This window comes from Pleurodeles waltl, unplaced genomic scaffold, assembly GCF_031143425.1.
Source record: "Pleurodeles waltl isolate 20211129_DDA unplaced genomic scaffold, aPleWal1.hap1.20221129 scaffold_70, whole genome shotgun sequence".
NCBI classification, from domain to species: domain Eukaryota; kingdom Metazoa; phylum Chordata; class Amphibia; order Caudata; family Salamandridae; genus Pleurodeles; species Pleurodeles waltl.
This window is the reverse complement of record NW_027150391.1, coordinates 394,959-416,769: the sequence shown is the minus strand read 5'-3', so window position 1 is coordinate 416,769 and position 21,811 is coordinate 394,959. Positions and strand designations below refer to the sequence as shown.

The following is a 21,811-nucleotide window of genomic DNA, read 5'->3' as shown; positions in this document are numbered from 1 at the left end:
CATAGTGGCATCACATTAGTGTAGGTAGTGTAGGTACTCACCCCCTTGTGGCTGCTGTGCTGCCTTCAAGCGCCCATCCAAATCGGGATAAGCCACCACCAGTATGTGGGCCATTAGGGGGGTCAGGGTGCGACATGCACCTCTCCTTCATTGGGATGCCGTCCCCAGCTGGGCCTCTCCCGTCTTCCGGGCCCAGCGCCGCAGGTCCTCCCATGGCTTCCTGCAGTGGGTGCTCCACCGGTTGTAGACCCCCATGGTCCGCACTTCCTTGGTGATGGCTTGCCACAGTCCTTTCTTTTGATGGGCGCTGACCTGCATTGGACACAGAGTAAAGAAACAGACGTCAGTGTGGGTGCCCCAGACACAAATGCCATGCCAGTTTGACCTCACATGGCCCTTGGAGACACACATTGACAATAGCCAAGACAACAACTCCCAGACACATTACGGGGAGGCATCCACACAGCCAACAAAAATGCCTACAGGCATCTGCCACATTCTCACACATTCATGGAGGACACATAGAAACTTACCTGAGCCTCTGGTTGCCCATACAGCTTCTCGAGCTCCTCTGCGGTGAAGGCCAGGGGCGGTTCCCCAGTGACACGTGTCATTCTAAGGACTAGAGTCAGGACACAGCAGCTCACGCAGTGGAATTCCATTCATCTTGAGGTGCAGAAGTCAAACGGCAAGGGTATAGCAAAATGGTGGTATTTTCCGCGGCGGTGTGCACCGTCACCGCAGGCGGTGATCATGATTGGCCCTACTACCCCATAGACCCCAATGTTGTTCAATGATGAGGGGCACGGTGGTGAACACCGCCTACCGCCATGACGACTAACGCCAGCGGAATGAAGTCACTTCCTACTCTACACTACCTGTAGGGCAGGGGACTGCCATTTTGCATACACCAGGCCTTTATAGTCTGTCCGGGGTCCTAATCCATGGCTACATTCCCTCTCCCCTACGTCGAGTGATGGTATGCTCAGTGATCCTCCTTATGGAATCATAGTGGGAAGTGTGCCTACACTGTGATGCAATGCAATATACACACCACACCAGACATTACCCTTACAGGATTACCAAGTTCTCTGCATCTGTGTGAGGGACAATAGTGTTGCATGTACACGATGAATTGTGGAATAATGTGATTGAAATGTTTATGGCAACTCAAAGTGTCTCTATTCCCCCCATAGGTACAGAACCATGTGGCGAGGAAGGGCCCCATCTGTTTACCCCTGGTTGATCTGGCCACAATGGAGGAACGTCCCATCATCATCACTTACCACCTGAATCGAGCCACTGTCCTGGAACTCTGTGCACAAATGGAGCCTGTTCTGATGCCAGCTAATAGGAATCCCCATGCCATCTCTACAACTGTGCAGGTACTAACTGTACTACATTTTCTGGCCACAGGCTCATTCCAAGTGAAAGTGGGCATGGCAGCTGGTGCATCTCAGCCAATGTTCAGCCTCATCCTGTCCAAGTGTCTGGATTCTGCCATGTAACACCTGCAAAGTAATGTCCAGTTTCTCCAAAGGGCTGAACTCACCTCCATAAAATCTGGATTCTATGCTTTTTCAGATATCCCCCATGTGGTAGGTACCATTGATGGTACCTACATAGCCCTCATCCCTCCAAGAGTAAATGAGCAGGTGTACAGAAATCGTAAAAGCTTTCACTCCATTAATATCCAATTGGTGTGTACTGCTGATCAGTCCATTACTCTTGTCAATGCAAGGTTCCCAGGATCAGTCCATGACTCCTTTGTCCTGAGAAGCAGCAGTGTGCCACACATGATGGGACAACTAGAGGGGGACAGAGCTTGGCTCACAAGGGAAACAGTTCAGGGCAGAGTCACTTCCTGGTGGTGGGCTTGGTCTTGGCTGGTATTTCACAGGGATGTCTGGGTCTGAGGCCACGTTTGCGAGTGGGAAGCTGGGCTACAGGGGAAGAGGTGCTGGTGTCCTGTGAGTCCTCAGTTCACTGGCAGCTGCAGATGTGGATGGCAGGGCATTGTCCTGGCTAGTGGAAGGGGCCTGCAGGTGGGTGGAGGACTCAGGCTGGCTGTGGTACTGGTGCTGTAGCACCCCTGCAATGGTGGCCATGGTAGCATTGAGCTGTTTCCATTGCGCCAGGGCCTCGTGATGGTGTGCTACCTGCAGCCTGTGATTCTCCTCCAGCATGGCCAGGATCTGGCCCATCCTGTCCTGGGAATGGTGGTATGCTCCCAGGGCCTCAGCAATGGCCTCCTGGGCAGCAGCATCCCTCCTTGGGCCATCCCCCTGACCCACTGCTCCTGTCCCACTGGCCCTAGCCCCCTGTACTTTTGTCCCCTGCACAGGTCTGGCAGTCTCACTTGCACTGGGCCCTTCATCATCCTGCCTGGTGGCGGGAGGAGACTCGGTACTCTGTACTTGTGGGCAGCCAGTCCGTGGCCTGGAGACACTGGTGTGGGGGCGTTGTGCCAGACATTATGGTGGTGGCTGAGTGGTAGGGTTGTCAGTGGTGTCCTGGGTGGAGCTTCTGGAGATTGACTGTCCAGGGCTGTGGGATGGGCCAGGGATTTCCTCTGTGTCCAGACATCCCTCTGCACTCTCCATTCCCATGTGGTAGCATGCAGGGTCCCTTGGTGTTCTTTTGGATGCATTTAGTGAGGGGGGGTGGTGCATTCTGAGTGTTGTGGTGCTCCTGCCATTTATTGCATGGGTTGGTGACTGTGCACAGGGGGCTGGATAGTGATTTGTATGGGGATTTGTGGGCATGCAGGGGACATGGGTAGCAGTGTGTGGGTGTTGTGGGCTGGGAAGGGGATGATGGCATGGATGTAGTGAGAGGGATCGGGTGATATATGCATTGCAGGTGTAGTTGACTTACCAGAGTCCAGTCCTCCAGGGAGTCCAGTGAGGCCCTACGGGTGCAGGATAGCCAAGACCCTCTCCTCCAAGTTGGTGTACTTGGGGAGAGGAGGTGGGGTACCACAGTCAGTCTTCTGTTCAGCAATATTGTGTTGTGATGCCATGGAACACACCTCCCCCCTTGGTCGTACCATCTCTTCCTCATATCATCCCTTGTGCGTGGATGGATTCCCACAGCTTTGACCTTGTTGACAATCCTCTGCCATGCCTCCATCTTCTTGACCAAGGGTGTGTGCTGCACCTGTGCCCCAAATATCTGCGGCTTGACCCTGAATATTTCATCCACCATGGTCCTCAGCTCCCTGTCGGTGAAGTGGGTGTGCTTAGGGGGTGCCAGGGTGGGTGTTGTGGGTGGTGTGTTGTGTGTGTGACTTGTGTGGTGGTTGTTTGTGTGTATGTGTGTTGTGATGTTGATTTCTGTGGTGCTGTTGGCATTGCAAAGGATTGTGGGTTGTGTGTGAGTATGTTTCGTAGTGGTGTGGATGTGTGTCAGGTGTGTGCTTTTCAAATTTGCCAATGTGTCCTTATGTTGTTGGCGGTTCCCATTTCTGACCGCTGCAGTCGTCACCACCAAGGGTCGTTCAGAATCCACTGTGCGCCACGCTGGTTTGTGCATCATTATTTGGTGGGCAGGGGTTTGTAGGAATGTCGGTGGCGGGGTGCTGTGTCCTGCCATTCCTCCGTCCTTGGCCCTGGCTGTGTGTGGAGGTTGTCAATATTTTGGCGGTTTGTGTATTTGGCATCATTATTCGCAATTTGCAGTCCACTGCCACTGGCGGTCTTTCGTTCACCGTCAGCACGGCGGTCAGCAGTGATTACCGCTTAGTTCATAATGAGGGCCAAAATTGTATGCTGTTGATTTACTACCCATACTTTGGAGTTTATGTTAAGAGATCAATTTTAGTCAGATTATACATGACAGCAACATTAGATTTCATTTATTGCCTCCATGTATCACAATTTGTGGTTAAATATTATTTTAAATACTATAAGTCCCAGAATGCCTCATAATGGGCAGGATAGGCTCTCTATATAATGGACAAAAAGAAGGGTCTCACTAACCATGACCAAGACTCTTTAGAGTTGAACGCGTTGGTGTTTGCAGGAAGGAATAAAGCATATGAAATAGAAGAGAAGACTGGTGTGCAGTGTTTTTTTTTACAATTTGTGTATCAGATTTTGAGGGGGATTGGTCTACCCCCTACTGCTTGCACCAACTGTTGAGTGCACCACAAAACCTTCCTGACTGCTTTCCTCTGAGAGTTATCTATGGTGCACCGCAAAACCTTCCTGACCGCTTTCTTTCGAGAGTTATCTCAACAAACTATAACTCGTGCCCTAAGGTAACTATAACTCGCACCCTCGCCATGCACTGCTAGTTACCCTACAAATTACAGCACTCATGGAATCTTTGATAACATCATCGATAATGTCACTGTAACATCTGCAGTAAAATTATTGATCAGATAACTGTGCATGGCAGGGGTGCAAGTTATAGTTACCTTAGGGCACGAGTTATAGTTACTTGAGATAACTCTAACTATAACCAGTGAATTTCTATGGCATGGTACGTTTAACATGTGATCTTAAGTATAATGACTATGTAATCTGTGTTTTTTTAAGTGAATATATATATATATATATATATATATATATATATATATATATATATATATTGTAATAGGCCTCAAGAGAAAGAAAGAAGGCCCACTTTGGTCAGCACATGGTTTAAGAGGGAAACATGCAGGATCATACACAGTGCGAGACAAATACAGGCTTAAACCAGGGTACCATGTGAAAATGGAGTACAGGGCAGAAGGGAAAAGGAAGGAACAGGCCAGATGCAAGGCAAAGCAGTTGCAGCCGGTCCTCGCATACCACAGATAATTTAGAAGGTCGCACACACCAGAACCTGAGCCACTGCCTGATACGAGCGTTAGTAGGAGGGGTACATCATGGCAGACCCGAAAGGAAGACACAGGATTCTTGTGAGTGTCAAGATTGGTAGAGGAAGGAGGCCAGGCCGTAAAACTTCAGAGTTTTGGAGCAGTGTAGGGAGGAAACACAGATAGAATTCGAAGGGTGAGATCGAAAGAAACTGCGCTTGTTAGAGGATGCATACGTATATCATGTACGCTACAGCTGCATTTTTAGCCACAAGTAGTCAAATGCGTTTTTGAGAATTATTACTTGTGCCAAGATTGAAGGTCGATAACATTATATTTAGCTACTGTGTTAATTGGAAATATGATAAGAAAGCATATACGAATCAAGCCTATAAAAGATGCTGTTTGTAAAAGCTGAGTTGAGTGTGGTTTCAGTTACAGAACTGAGCTGTGCTCCCGGCCGTATTACTCTTTCATAAACATACACTACATTACTACCAGAGTTGTGTCACTTCTTTATTCTTGAAAACCTGACTACTATATATAGTCACTGTTGTCCAATGATCCGTAAATCAAGAATCCAGGCGTAGGCCACTCGTTGAATTACACCATATGTTTATTGCACACTTTCTTCTGCCATGTCACGATCCGACCCCAACCCTGGCCTTGTTCACATATATACAAACATTTTCTCTATTTTATAAATTGTACTGTAATTTTAGTTCCTTTGTGTTTTCTACTTAATAACTGTTTCGGCACCGATAAAAGTTGTACATTTGTTTCTCCGAAGTTAAACCTGCCTGCACTGTGCTACAGCTTCCAAAGGTTGAGCTGGTCCCAGTAAAGAAGAACGCCATTATTACTTGAATAGGGCTACCATCTACTTCAACGAATGATTCACTTTCACAGAAGTAGTGAAAATGTTGACTGGAATAATAGATAACCACCATCTACAAAAAAACACAGCCCTTAGCAAAATTTTATTTTTTGAAATCCAAGTTTCTGCAAATCATGATAAATCGTTTTTGCTTCTTTAAAAAAAAAAACTGTCTGTTTGGGGGGGCAGAGGGGCTTTTCATGTGAACATTGTGTGCAAGATATGCCTTTGTGCACACAACCGCGTTCAAATTTGACAATTTCTGCTGAAATAAAATTTCGCGCATGCACAAATAATAGAAAGGTGTGAGTGTTCACAAAGCATGGAAAACAAACTAATCTGGAGGTTCACTTTGTTGTGCTTCAACAATCACCTTTTTCTACACACAATCTTAAATATACATCAGTACCAAAAACTGCAATTATAATAATAAAAGGAGTAGGAAATAGTGGTAGGTAAACTCTGTAAAGTTTATCAAAACTGTCTATGATGTTGGGTCTGCTCTTAGCCTATGGTCTGAGGACCCAAAGGTTTTTGCGAAACCTACTCAGGGGGTCTGCGATTGCTCAGAAAATGAAATAAAATTAATAGATGAATATGGTGCATATAAAGAAAGAAGCAAAATGTGAAGCTGAAAAATGATTAAATGTTCTACAAATGAGATGGAATTTGAAATTGGAGGTTACAATTTAAATGGGTTTCCTGATATTGAATTGTAAAATTAGAGCACGTGCATAAAACAGAATATAGTGTGGATGGTGAGTAACCTCATTGCAATTTAGAAAAGCACTAACCTTCCCCCTGAAATGAAAGTTTAGATTTTTTTATATTTGTTCTTTTTTTATATATATTTGTTTTTTATATTTGTTTGATGAATGTGTGTTTCCATATTTCTTGTGCATTGTTTTTCGGTTCAGATCCTCAAAATTGTTTGGGCTGGGGTCACTGGATTCCAATAGAGACTCTGTGGGGATCCCAGAGTCCCATAATGACTCAGTGGGGGTCTCCGGATTTAATAATAATTTGCTGGGGGTCCCCTGAATCCAGTAATTATTATGAAGGGGGTCCAAAGAAGTTAAAAGGTTATGGACCACTGCTCTAGGGCAATAGATTGTTTCATGTTGCTTCCATTTAAAACCCCATTAAGACACCTTCTCATCCAAGACAAGATAATTTATTCAAACCCCACAGGCAGCGGCTGCAGCTGCAAAACTTTAAAAATAAAATGATAATAAGTAATGTTTATTATCGTTTTATTTTTAAAGGGGTGGAACCATGGGGCCATGACAGCCATGGAGGAGAGTGGTGTGCACTCCCCTCAGTTGCACATGTGTGTTTGGCTGGCCATGTCTGGCCGGCCAGACACACATGCGCACTGAGCTCTCTCCAACATGGCACTGTGTTGCCGAGTTGGAGGGAGCAGCACAGGCTCCCAATCTGCCTGAGAGCGCAAAGCCAGGTCACTCAGGCCAATCCAGACGCAGCGGTGCGGTGAGGGTCAAGGTAAGTTTTTTTTTTTTTAAACATTGCTTTTTTTTTGTCCTCGCCTGCCCACTTTTCCTCGTAGCTAGCCACTACCGCCCACAGCCACGGACTATCTCTTTCGGGTGATATTCTGTCTGTGTTCAGCGCTGCTCGTGACCTGCAGCGGGTTTTGAAAGCTACAACAGTTATGGGCGACCAGATTTTTTAAACTAAAAACCGGGACATTTCATGAAAAATAAAAGAGGGATACAATGTTACAGTGTCTAAGGGGCAGAGAACGACAGAGCTCATCATCAGAGAAACAGACTAACGAGGCACTGACGGAGTAGATTAATTGCACGTTTTAAACCCCAAATTAAACCCCATTGCTTTCAGATAAACTGCTTGGCAGCCCTGCTTCGGGCCCAGAATAAACCTGCCTCGTTCTCGGTGCAGTCACCGTCGCTGCAAACCAGGACATGAGTGAAATGTGCCGAAACCTTCCAGGACACCTGGTGAAAAACCGGGACCGTCCCGGCAAATCCGGGACACCTGGTCACCCCACAACAGTGGACCTGATTCAAGAGCGTCTAACACCGCCCTACACATAAAGTATATTGTTCTATGTCTGCCCTTCAGGTAAAGGTTATGTTTTAATCAGACCAGAGAAGACGTCCAGAGCCCTCGGTTCCGGATATGTCGTTACTTTCCGTTCACTCAAAAAGTTTGTGTGAGAGAAATTTGCTGTAAAATCTCGCTCTTAGCTGGCGAATGACTGGTCTCCCCCAAATTCAGATACCTACCCTCCTCGGGTTTCGGTAAAATAGTCATCCAGTGTGAGTATTTTAAAGTTAAAAGAGAGTGCGCCAGCCGGGAATCGAACCCGGGTCGCAAGAATGGGAATCTTGCATGATACCCCTCCACCACTGGCGCAGGAGAGCTAAAAGAGCGGCTGAACATCCCTGGAGATGCTCTTCAACAAAGCGCTTCGAACCGCAGGAAGTCTTGTATTCACAGCGCTCTTCACACAGCCTGATGCTGCTCAGGTTTGACACGGAAACTAGAAATAAACACCCACCTCGAGTACTCATGAGCTAAAAGATACTTGGAGTTGCTCTCCCTGGAGGTCAGTCCATGGGCGTCAGTTCACATCTGTGGAGAGTTGACTTACATGTGCCTCGTGACCAGGGACCCGGGAGTAGCTGATCCGAGCGGCAGATTGGTTTATAGAAAGTATCCATTTACACCAGAGGTGCCACGAAACATTCATGTCCAGTCTTGTGTATAGCGCTTAAGACCAACACTCTACCCGCTGGCAACTGCTAGAATGTATAGGTACCAGGTTTGGCAAAAGCAGAAGAACTCGTGTAGTAGACAAATGAAGGTATTCCCTACACTGGAGAGATTAATTTAGCGAATGTACAGAGGGGACATCAGCAACTGCCGCCCCCCCCCCTCCTTCCCCCCGCAAATTACCTTCTTACTAAGCAAACACCCCCTCCCCACCAACACACACATACCCCTCACTTCCAGTTACTTATATAATGATAGCCTGTAGATGAGTTCTCTCAGGAAATGACTGATGCACCCACACCTCCCCCAGGCTGTTCAAGGGGCCCCCCTAGCCTGCACCGAACCTCGATAATTGTGCACTTTATGGTACAATGAGCCCCGGCGAAACGACACTAGAAGCCCCCCCTGCACAGAACATGGAGGGGGGCTTTGAACTCACTCACGCCACGTCACGTGCTGAGGGGGCCTTGGAGTTAGCACCCCTCCAAAACCCGCGCACAGCGGGGGCTGCGGGGGCCTTTGTTATGCAGAGGTCTTGCAAAGGCACCGTGAGTCCTCCTAATGCTTCCTCTGCTAGAAAAAATCAGGCACGACTTGGGGTGAAGTGGAACTCTCACACTTCTGGGCATGGGTGCCACTGCACCTGCTGCACTATCAGTAGCTGCTCACCTGTGTTATTACAGAAAGAGCACAACCTGTACCAGAATGGAGGGGCCACGGAAACTGCTCACCTGTGAAGAGGAGAGGTGGGGGGAGGGGTTGTATTAAGGAATGAGATCCAGAGCTGGGAGGGAGGATGGACGAGTGAGGACATTGACCCTGAGAGGGCAGGAGACAAACCCAGGGGCCAGGGGCAGATGGCTGCTGTGTCCTGGGTTTCACTGCTGTGCTGTAAACACTGCTGCGCTGGTTTCACTGCTGCGCTCGAGGTCAGACACCTGAGAAACTGAAAGTGAAGAAAAACTCTTTAAAGTCCTCCGTGGTGAAATCTAAGGTAGTTTGCGAAGTTGAGGCGGCAGTAGGTGTAAACACCTAAACACATTCAAACCGTAATCACTGTGCTGGACCCTCCCATGCATCCCTACCTTTTGGAGACCACATATGTTCAGAAGCCCGGATAGCTCAGTCGGTAGAGCATCAGACTTTTAATCTGAGGGTCCAGGGTTCAAGTCCCTGTTCGGGCGCATATTTCATTTTTAAATACAATTATATCTATTTTTTATTTTCTTTGCTATGACGACAATATCCTATTGCCTCCTTAGCAACACTAATATGTCAGATTTTCGCTCTTAAATCCTCAGTCTTTTTTTATGTTTACCCTCTGTTGCCAGCTGTTTGATAAAGACTCAGGAGCGCCACCTACTGTCTCATCGGATCTTATCGGCTACTCGGAACGACAATCCTGATGACTTGGTGAAGTCCAGGGAAGTTGTGATAGCCGCAGATTTACACATTTCAAAAACCTTACAAAATTACCAAATCACACAACCTGATTAAGAATAGTATATTAAGAATTTTATGGGATCAATTAAGTTATTCAATTTAATTATTAGGAAACCAAAGTTATAAAAGCATAAAAAACCTACCAGACGGAAATGAATGAGTGCTTCTCCGATAAGATGACCCGATTTATAAAACAAAAACCTGGGGCGTTCCACAAACACAGAAACAGAGCCACAATTTTCCATTTCCGGTGAGCACAGAACTTAGGAAGCAGAGAGAACGAGGCATTTAGGGTAATTGTACTCCATTTCTATTACACTGATAGTGGATAATATATTATTGTTCACTATGAGTGTAATAAAAAGTGACAGAAAACAAAGAGAGTGGAGCCGCGACTGATGTCCATACGGAGGAGCTGCCACTGTGTTTCTTGCACTGAATTTGCCACCTCTGAGGTCAGGGGCTGCAAAGGCCATGACTGCTCACTGTACAGCTACAGGCAAATGATGCCTAGATCTGCATTCATTGTCTTTTTATGCCACTGCTTCCAGGGTAAACAGGGACAGTGACAGAGACACAACGGGGCATATTTATAAGAGCCTTGCATTATTTATGAGAGGCTTGCGCTATGTTTGCACCACACAAAGTGGTACATGCATGACGCAAGCTCCGAGTCAGATTTATGAAGCCACACGAAGACACATAGGCGGTCATTCTGACCGCCGCCCGCCATGCGGTTACCGCCGAATGGCCGCTCCGCGGTCAGGAGACCGCGGCGGCCATTCTGGCTTTCCCGCTGGGCCGGCGGGCGACCGCCAAAAGGCCGCCCGCCGGCCCAGCGGGAAAGCCCCTGCAACGAGGAAGCCGGCTCCGAATGGAGCCGGCGGAGTTGCAGGGGTGCGACGGGTGCAGTGGCCGCCAGTGTTGGAATGAGGGCCATAGTGTGGCTCTGAATAGGCATGTAAATCGTGAGTAAGGCAACGCAGCACAAATCGCTGTGCTGCCTTAGTCTGCTCAAGGGAGGCGTTCCATGGGCATTGCGGGGGCTGTTCCCACCCATTTCCCATGGGTTTTAATACATTCCCAGATTTACTGGTACCTGGGAATGCATCAAAATCCTACACCTCCCCAGGAAAGGCATAACGAGAAGAAATATCATTATTTCTACTCCTTTTTCCCTCTTTCATTCTGCAGCACACATAGAAAGAGGAAAGTGCCTGTACGGATTGTTTCTGTGCAGGAAGGTGCCTCTTCCTGCAGTTCAACCATCCTGCAGACAACACAGGCACTCTCGCACCATGGTGCCAGGGTGCCTGCATTAGCACTAGGCTGCAAAATTGTGCCAGCACACAGAAGGGACAAGAATGCACTTTATTGGATAAATACGGTGCATTCCTGCCCCTTCACTTTGACGTAGGGCAGCGCTGCAAGGAGTGTTGCTGGCCTATGCCAAATCCCCATAAATAAGGGCCCGACTGTTTACCCTGATCTAGCGGCTGCTAACATTGACTGGCTGTAACTGCACTCTGCCTGTACTGTGGGGACCCCATGGATCATCACTCTTTGTGCTCAGTTTCTACACCTCGTGTGTTACAAGCGCTGCTGTCTTATTACACTAGGGTGGCACTTCAGGCCGCAGGCAGTCTCAGGCATATTAAAACTGTGGATATTTATTTGAAGCAGGAACTCCAGGTCACCAGGTAATACCATGGATGGAAGCTTCAGCATTCTATGTGCTATACAGCCTGGACGCGACGCATCCTTCCCCGTGAAGGAGGATATCTGCGCTGTTCTGCGAAATGTTCCTGATCTGCGCCATTTTCTATCAATGTCCCTAAACATCCTTTGGGAGAAGCATCCAGAATATGACTTAAATGTTTTTGAAGGTGGAATAGTTTGACCTTAGCCAAATGCAATTTTCCAATTGTGCTGATGAGTGCGGACAGAGCCCAGGGGGCTTAAAGCTGTACCACCGGCCCCTATCCATGAAAAGTCGACACATAGAACACAGCTTGTAAGAAAACATGAAGCCCCCCAACTAATTCTGACTTGGCTTTGAAGATGCCTCTGCCAGAGGTGGTAGAACCCCTCCCCCCCCCAAAGTTTGAGTCTAGTTGGCCCCTGGTGAGAGGACATATGGGCGGAGAGAAGGTGAGAGCTGAGGGTGGCTGTACTAGAGAGATGGGAGGGAGCGAACAGGACGGGTTCGTACATTTTTGCCAAAGTTGCTTTAGTTTCCAGTCGGCCCTGAGGATGGAGGGAGCGAGGAGAGAGGAGGAGAAGAGGGGTGCAAGAAGAACAGACAGAGGAAGTAGATAAAACTATAAAACACATGTAATCTCCTGATGCCAGCTCTTGGCTTAGACTGCTCCTGTGAGGCCCTCCCAGGGGAGGTGTTCCAGCGGATGAACTGGCGTTACTGCATCTTAACCACAAGTCAAGGGCCCAGCAGGAGGCTTTGGTGTCGAAGAAGAAACCATTAGAAATTACAGAACCCTGACTGAACCCCAAAGGATCCTCATTCCTCTCAAATCACACCTGAGGCCCAGAAGCGCTATTCACCCCCTCATAAAGCCCTCATCTTCAAAAAGACGCCGTGTTCAACTTGAGCGAGATTAAAACATAGACAAGATGACGCGTTAAGAGCGGTGCTAATATTTGCTGTTAAATTTAAATGACTGAAAAGGGTAAAGTGGAATTTATTGAGAAACTAAAACCCTCAGGTCCCACCGAGATTTGAACTCGGATCGCGTCCAGAGTGCTAACCATTACACCATGGAACCACCGTCTCTGGAGCCCCCACATGCAGATTTCAGTGCTAGGGGAGGGGGTGGAGGGGAAGTGATGAGATACCTCAGGCTGATTGATTCTGACCTCAGTCTATTTTCGAACATGGGGTCCCTGCGCAGCTCTGACAAGCATTTGCTAAATTCAGGGTCCTGAGCCCTTATCATTGGCTGAGAAATTATCCGACTGGAGGGCCTGGCTCACTGAAACCGGCCTCAAGGCGCTGCGCCTCTCAGCGCTTTGTGTCCTCGGGGAGCAGACATTAACGAGGATAGCCTGTGTCCCATGACACAAGGCGGGCAGAGCCCCTCCCCAACCAATGTAGGGACGATGCTTTGCTTTTGTTCCCCCTTTGCCCCCGTTCCTCCACTTTGCCCCGTAGCCAGCCACCACTGCCCACAGCCAAGGACTCTCTCTTTCGGGTGATATTCTGTCTGTGTTCAGTGCTGCTCGGGACGTGCAGGGGGTTGTGAAAGCTACAACAGTTATGGGCGACCAGATTTTGGAAACTAAAAGCCTGGGACATTTCAAGAAAAATAAAAGAGGGATACAAATTTACAGCGTCTGCGGGGCAGAGAACGACAGAGCTCATCATCAAAGAAACAGACAAACAACACACTGGGAGTAGATTAATTGCAAGTTTTAAACCCAAAACCAAACTGCTTTCAGGTAAACTGCTAGGCAGCCCTGCTTCGGGCCCAGAATAAACCTGCCTCGTTCTCGGTGCAGTCACCGTCGCTGCAAACCAGGACATGAGTGAAATGTGCCGAAACCTTCCAGGACAGCTGGTGAAAAACCGGGACCGTCCCGGCAAATCCGGGACACCTGGTCACCCCACAACAGTGGACCTGATTCAAGAGCGTCTAACACCGCCCTACACATAAAGTATATTGTTCTATATCTGCCCTACAGGTAAAGGTTATGTTTTAATCAGACCAGAGAAGACGTCCAGAGCCCTCAGTCCCAGATATGTCATTACTTTCCGTTCACTCAAAATGTTTGTGTGAGAGAAATTTGCTGCAAAATCTCGCTCTTAGCTGGCGAATGACTGGTCTCCCCAAAATTCACATACTTACCCTCCTCGGGTTTCGGTAAAATAGTCAGCAAAATGTGAGTATTTTAAAGTTAAAAGGGAGTGCGCCAGCCGGGAATCGAACCCGGGTCGCAAGAATGGGAATCTTGCATGATACCCCTACACCACTGGCACAGGTGAGCATAGAATGCTGCTGAGCATCCCTAGACATACTCTGCAACAAAGCGCTGTGAAGTCTTGTATTCACACTGCTGCTCACACAGCCTGATGCTGCTCAGATTTGACACAGAAACTAGAAATAAACACCCTCCTCAGGGACTGATGAGCTAAAAGATACTTGGAGTTGCTCTCGTTGTAAGTCAGTCCACGGGCGTCAGTTCACATGTGTTGAGAGTTAGATGGCAGGGGGTGGGTAGCTGATCCGAGTGGCAGATTGTTTTATAGAGAGTATCCATTTACACCAGAGGTGCCACGAAACATGTCATGTCCAGTCTTGTGTATAGCGCTTAAGACCAACACTCTACCCGCTGGCAACTGCTAGAATGTATAGGTACCGGATTTGCCAAAAGCAGGAGAACTCGTGTAGCAGAGAAATGAAGGCATTCCCTACACTGGAGACATTAATTTACCAAACCTACAGTGAGGACATTAGCAATTGCCACCCCCGCAAATTACCTTCTTACTAAGCAAACAGCCCCTCCCCCCACCAACACACACATACACCCCACTTCTAGTTACTTATTCAACGATACAATGACTGCAGATGAGTTCTCGAAGGAAGTGACTGATGCACCCACACCTCCCCCAGGCAGTTTCAGGGGCACCCCTAGCCTGCACCGGACCTCGATAATTGTACACTTTATGGTACAATGAGCCCCGGCGAAACGAAACTAGAAGCCCCCCTGCACAGAACATGGAGGGATGTAGTGTCGAGTGGGGTTACCCAACACCACGCGCAGCCCTCACAATAAAACTCGGGACACACTGGTATGCTGTTTGTGAGGCCCAGATGCTGCAGCCACACGATACACCCGTGTTCACTTCTGTGTGCTGCATCGGTGTCTGCCACACACTGGGCAGTGTTGCCAGTTTTACAAGCCTTCTATAGCCCAAAGCTGTTGAAAAACCAGCCCAAAGTAAGCCCAAATGAACCAGTCCCAGCCCAAAAAGTAGCCCAAACTTTTAACACTGAACTAATGCAATCGTAGGCTGAAGCAAACATTTTAAAGCATAAATCTAATTTCTATTGTAAGCAAATATGTGAATATGTTTCAGGCAGACAATTGACTCTTTGGATTTGTCATGTTTTGAAATGGGGAATGAGCCAAAGGATGGCAACTCCCTCGTATTCAAGGTTAAGTGAGAGGTATGCTCTAGCTTTCAAACTGGTTTTACAATAAAGCAACAATTCACCGATAACAGCAAAAAGTTATACATCTTAATGGACTACCCCTCATACTTACTCAACTTTTCATGCCGAACGCAAGTTTGTGGAAAGCAGACTCAATGCTGTTTTCCCTTTGCATTTTACAGTTCAAGTCCTGTTAATCCCAATATGTCAGCCCCAACATGCAAAGATAACATTTGCTACATTAGCTCAGTCATTAACCTATGATAATCAACACCCCCCAAATGGATTCAAAGCACAACCTTTGTTCTTTTCACTGCCTTTCAGATGCACACGGTAGATAAAGGTGAAATGCAAGTAGCCATCTAGCATTCACAGTGTGTATCTGTAGTCTGCTCTACTACTGTTCTACTTTCTGGACTTTTCATTAAATGGGCAGCAGACCAACATTTCACTCATTTCCTGCCTCCTTCGGACGTACTCAGGCACAACCCCTACACTTGTTTTAGCAGGCTACCTCTACCCTGGACAGTGGAGGTCAACAGGGACCTGCAGAAACATACATCCTTGTGTGAGGTGAAAAAGGCTGTGTGAGGCGATAAACACCCTTTTGGAAATTGCTACCAGAGGCCAGAACACAGTGACCCAAACTCCGTGAACTTGAACTTAAATTATTGGTAAAGGCTAGTGTTTTGTGTCAAATGCAAGCAATGGCTACGCTGAGCAGAGCATGACTACAAGTGATGTCAATAATTTAGGCACTAAGATCACGAACAGAACCATGCAGTGAGACTGTGCACTGACCATGTACCCTCATTTCGCTTAGCTCAGCCAATGAGACCACATTTGTGCTTGCACTGCCTGCAACTGGAGGGAAATAAATGAATAAATCAGCTGAGCACACAGCTCAAAGTGCATTAAGAAAAGTATGGGAACAGTGATGCTGCATGCAATGGGGCAGGGTTAAACGTGTGGCTAAAAAAAAAAATATATATATTCTGTTTTAGGCAGCCACATACATAACTCATGCCTTAAAATAAAAAAAGTTAAGTTAATCACTGTATATTATGAAACCTTTATTAGTTAATGCACTGAAAGGTCTGTGTGTAACCAAAAAGCCACAGAATTAAATCTTCACTGCTGCAATGGAGAGTTGTGTATTGTGCAAATGTAAGTCATTAGGTTAAACTTGCATTACTGGCAGTATAAGACAGACTGCTACCAAATGTGCAAAAAAGTTTCAGATAAAATGGTTTAAGTAATACCCAAACTGAATGATTTATTTTTATTTAAATGCCCTGCAAAGCACACACTGCACAACTCAGCTGGTAACCCCTTTGCATTACCAGACGAACACAATAACTCTTTGTCATCACCAACCTTCATGTGATTCCACCCAGTGCTTAATTTGTGCTTGTTGTTTCCGGTGCAGAGTACTGGCACTTATTTTTGAGGGACAGCACTCTTTTTTCCTGCCTCAAGCATTTACTGCAAGCAAAAGACACATATGGGAAAGACGGAGGAATGCAAAAATGAAAAAGAGCGCCAGAATGGGAGAGAGCAGAAAGCTGCAGAGTGAGGTGAAATGGCTTAAAATGGACTAAAGAGGCCCAACATGGCTTTAGGATTACGCTGCCCTAGTATTCCGTGTTTGCAAATTTAATTGCAGCAGCTGCGTGTTTAAGAGGAGAGCTGTGGACACCGGCACATTTTTATTTACAAATTAAGCACTGGCTGTGCCACTCATTCTTATTCAATCCTGCCATGCTTTAGATCCTATGCACTGTCAATCCACAATTAGTCCCTGAATATTAAAAATAAGGAACACATCTACTCACAACAAGTCACAAAAGGTACAAATTGAAGGACACTTACCTTGTCTTACGCAGCTGCGCACCAACCGGCCGCACGTCAGTGTAGGTAGGGGACGTAGGTAGCACCTACACAACAGGAAGGGGCCAGGGGGGGTGTCTCCCCTCTACCGGGCCCCAATCACGCACTCTGGGGCTGGGCGCTGGCTTTAATTTGGGGTCCAAGGCTGAAGCGCACAACAAAAGAGACTTTTCCAGGGGGGTGGGGGGCCATCACACCTGTGCAGGCTGAGGGCTGAGGCTCACAGCAGGGCTGAAACAGAAAAGAGCCACACACCATAGTACACCACCAGGTGCTCAGCGCAGCCAGTGAATCAACAGTGTGCCACACACTGGCTCTCTCCTGGCTCACCACTGTTGGCGCCCACCCACGCAGGCATTGTAAATAATGCCGCGGGGGCAGGCCAATACTTCTTCTCAGGGCCATCAATTGGTAGCAATTTCCTAAGTTCGCCTGATATTCCAATTGTAAAATACCTCTGTGAAAAGTGTATTGTCCTGACGGCCATTTCTCCGATACCGGCTTTCAAAGACCTTATTAACATCGTTGTGTACTAGAAATTTATGAAATACAGATTTTTTCTGAAATATTGGAATATACTTTGGTTCAACTTTTCTTTTTCAATCAACAATCACAAAATTAAGAAAGCCTTGATAAAGTCCTGTATAAGGACGAAACACGTGTCGGCTGAATTTGGAAGAATTGGACATTCTCTCATTCTATTTGGATGGAGATAATCTTTCTACTTTCTAATCGTTGGAGTGGAGAATTTCTATCCCCCAATATATTCTCTTTTTCATTCTGGACATTGAATGGATTTTTTAGGGGACCACCGCTCTCGCGTTGACTCAACATTTATTGTGTTTCATGTTTGATTAATTTTTGTATATACTGTACAGATTATTTGTTATCAATTCTAGTTTACTTTTTACATTAGGTTTCTATGGAATGAACCATTTTCTTTCTTGAATCAGATTCATTCTATGTTTCACTTATTAAAATTCACTTGTTTATTTCTAAATTTTGCAACGGTCACATTTGTTACTGATACCACGATTGTGGGAATTCATGATATGATCTTTTTGATAAGATTAAATGTTTAGAATTTTTGGATATTGTGAATAGAGGGATTATACTTACCGTATGTGTGCTCCATTCGCTTTTTTCTTTTATAGATTCAATATGTAGGTACGGGTTTATCCTGTCCCGATACACATGCTGGACAACAGGCATGTTTTGAATGTATGAGCACCTTAACAATACTCGACACTGTAGGAATGTGCGGCAATTCTTAGGCTTTTTGTTGTTCAAATCCTCTAGTAAAAAGAAAAGGATTGTTTTTGTGCTGGAAGTGACACCTCTGACGCATGGATGTCAAGTCACCGAAATGTAAGAGGTAGCAGAAGTGACATCACATGCCCTTTGACCTCCACTTTCACTCACACACACATACTTACACATACACACACATTTACCCTTACATACACTCTCTCTCACATTGACACACTCACCCCCAAGCACGCACACAGCATGCATTTAAATACATTTTAACTTACTTCCACTGCCATTGGAAAGGCATATTCTAACTAATCTACTCCATTTTTATTACACTGAATAATATATTATTGTTCACTATTAGTGTGATAAACATTGACAAAAAAAAAAGAGAGTGGAGCCGCAAGTGATGTCCATAAGGATGAGCTGTCACTGTGTTTCTTGCACTGAATTTGCCACCTCTGAGGTCAGGGGCTGCAAAGGCCATGGCTGCTCACTGTACAGCTACAGGCAAATGATGCCTAGATCTGCATTCATTGTCTTTTTATGCCACTGCTTCCATGACCATGGATTCCAGGGTAAACAGGGGCAGTGGCAGAGACACAACAGGGCATATTTGTAAGAGCTTTGCGTTATTTATGAGAGCCTTCCGCTATGTTTGCGATCCACACAAAGTGGTACATGCATGACGCAAGCTCCAAGTCAGATTTATGAAGCCACACAAAGCCACATAGCGTGGCTTTGAATGGGCGCATAAATCTTAAATAATGCAACGCAGCACAAATTGCTGTGCTGCCTCAGTCTGCTCAAAGAGGCGTTCCATGGGGGCTGTTACCACGCAATTCCCTTGGGTTTTGATCAGTGCTTAATTTGTAAATTAGGAGGTGCCGGTGCTCAAAGCCCTTCTTTTAAACACGAGGCTGTTGTAATTAAATCTGCAAGCACTGAATACTGAGGCAGCGTAATCCTGAAGCCATCTCGGGCCTCTTCAATCCATTTACGGCCACTCCTGCTCCTTCAGCTCATCCTGCAACTTTCTACTTTCTCCCTTTATGATGCTTTTTAGTTTTTCCTTCTTCTGACTTTAACATATGTGTCTTTTGCTCGCAGCAAATGCTTGAGGCATAAGAATAAGCCCTGGCACTCACAAATAAAGGCTGGTGCTCAGCACCGGAAAGAAGAAGCACAAATTAGTCACTGGTTTTGATACATTCCCAGATTTACTGGTACTTGGGAATGCATCTAAATCTTACACCTCCCCAGGAAAGGCATAACAAGAAGAAATATCATTATTTCTACTCCTTTGTCCCTCTTTCATTCTGCAGCACACATAGAAAGAGGAAAGTGGCTGTACGGATTGTTTCTGCGCAGGAAGGTGCCTCTTCCTGCAGTTCAACAATCCTGCAGACAGCACAGGCACCCTCGCACCGTGGTACAAGGGTGCCTGCGTTAGCGCTAGGCTGCGAAACTGTGCCAGCACATGGGGAAGGGGCACAAATGCACCTTATTGGTTAAATACGGTGCATTCCTGCCCTTTCACTTTGACGTAGGGCAGCGCTGCAAGGAGACTTTGCTGCCCTATGCCAAATCCCCATAAATAAAGGCCCGACTGTTTACCCTGATCGAGCGGCTCCTAACATTGACTGGCTGTAACTACACACTGCCTGTACTGTGGGGACCCCATGGATCATCACTTTTTGTTTCTACGCCTCGTGTGTTACAAGTGCTGCTCTCTTATTACACTAGGGTGGCACTTCAGGCCGCAGGAGGTCTCAGGCGTATTAAAACTGTGGATGTCTATTAGAATCAGGAACTCCAGGTCACCAGGTAATACCATGGATGGAAGCTTCTGCATTCTATGTGCTATACAGCCTGGACGCGACACATCCTTCCCTCGTGAAGGAGGAGATCTGCGCTGTTCTGCTAATAATGTAAAGAGATTGCGCACTCGGGAATGCAGCCCCAACAGAATAATTAAGAAATGTTCCTGATCTGCGCCATTTTCTATCAATGTCCCTAAACATCCTTTGGGAGAAGGATCCCAAATATGATTTAAATGTTTTTGAAGGTGGAATAGTTTGACCTGAGCCAAATGCAATTTTCCAGTTGTGCTGATGAGTGCGGACAGAGCCCAGGGGGCTTAAAGCTGTACCACCGGCCCCTATCCATGAAAAGTCCACACATAGAACACAGCTTGCAAGAAAACATGAAGCCCCCCCCAACTAATTCTGACTTGGTTTTGAAGATGCCTCTGCCAGCAGTGGTAGAACCCACCACCACCCCCCAAAGTTTGAGTCTAGTTGTCCCCTGGTGAGAGGACATTTGGGTGGAGAGAGGGCGAGAGCTGAGGGTGGGTGTACAAGAGAGATGGGAGGGACCGAGCAGGACGGGTTCGTACATTTTTCCTAAAGTTGCTTTAGTTTCCAGTCGGCCCTGAGGATGGAGAGAGCGAGGATAGAGGGGGAGAGGAGGGCTGCAAGAAGAACGGACAGAGGAAGTTGAGACGGAAGTAGATGAAACTATAAATCACTTGTAATCTCCTGATGCCAGTGCTTGGCTTAGACTGCTCCTGTGAGGCCCTCCCAGCTGAGGTGTTCCAGCGGATGAACTGGCGTTACTGCATCTTAACCACAAGTCAAGGGACCAGCAGGAGGCTTTGGTGTCGAAGAAGAAACCATTAGAAATCACAGAACCCTGACTGAACCCCAAAGGATCCTCATTCCTCTCAAATCACACCTGAGGCCCAGAAGCGCTATTCACCCCCTCATAAAGCCCTCATCTTCAAAAAGACGCCGTGTTCAACTTGAGCGAGATTAAAACATAGACAAGATGACGCGTTAAGAGCGGTGCTAATATTTGCTGTTAAATTTAAATGACTGAAAAGGGTAAAGTGGAATTTATTGAGAAACTAAAACCCTCCGGTCCCACCGAGATTTGCACTCGGATTGTTGGATTCAGAGTCCAGAGTGCTGACCATTACACCATGGAACCGGTAAATAAATAAATCCCCACAAGGACATTCCATGTCTGCACAGTGCAAGTGGGGGAGGTGGGGCACCAGGGGATGATAGATTCTGACCTCAGTCTATTTAAACCTGCTTTCTGTTCCTCGAGGATGTGCGTCCCTGCCAAGCTCCGAAAATAATGTGGTAAATTCAGGACCTTATTATTGGCAAATAAATCATGTTACTGTCCAGTCCGGAGGGATGTAACTCTCGCCAGCAGTCGGGTCGTTAAATCATCAACGCGAAAATAGCTCAAAAAGTTTACAAACGTCCTTGTTTTTCCCCCTCAGTTCTGTCTACAAAATAAGCACCGAAGAAATCATTTCAGACTTAAAGAAAGGAAGCCATCATGGGGTAAAATAAAAAACACGTAGTAATGTCATGTGGGGGAGAGGGGGCGGCTTCAGTGTAGCGCTGAGAGGAGGAGAGGGCGAGAGAGGAGCAGCGGAGACCGAGACCTCTGGGCAGTGTAAGTAACATCATTTCAGTCCAGAGGTAGACGGCCTGGCCACTGAAACCGGCCTCAAGGCGCTGAGCCTCTCAGCGCTTTGTGTCTTCAGGGACCAGACGTTAAGGAGAGTAGTCTGTGCCCCATGACACAAGGCGGGTA

General features: G+C 46.8%; 3 non-coding genes across 3 annotated transcripts; 1 reads left to right on the top strand and 2 right to left on the bottom strand.

Annotated features, from left to right (window-relative positions):
• Positions 1 to 8,007: 8,007 nt before the first annotated feature.
• Positions 8,008 to 8,078, bottom strand: TRNAG-CCC (transfer RNA glycine (anticodon CCC)). The gene has a single exon. It is a non-coding gene; the product is annotated as a tRNA-Gly (tRNA).
• A 1,471-nt stretch (positions 8,079 to 9,549) lies between these two features.
• Positions 9,550 to 9,622, top strand: TRNAK-UUU (transfer RNA lysine (anticodon UUU)). The gene has a single exon. It is a non-coding gene; the product is annotated as a tRNA-Lys (tRNA).
• Positions 9,623 to 13,804: 4,182 nt separating this feature from the next.
• TRNAG-CCC (transfer RNA glycine (anticodon CCC)) lies at positions 13,805 to 13,875 on the bottom strand. Its single transcript has one exon. It is a non-coding gene; the product is annotated as a tRNA-Gly (tRNA).
• Positions 13,876 to 21,811: the final 7,936 nt, after the last annotated feature.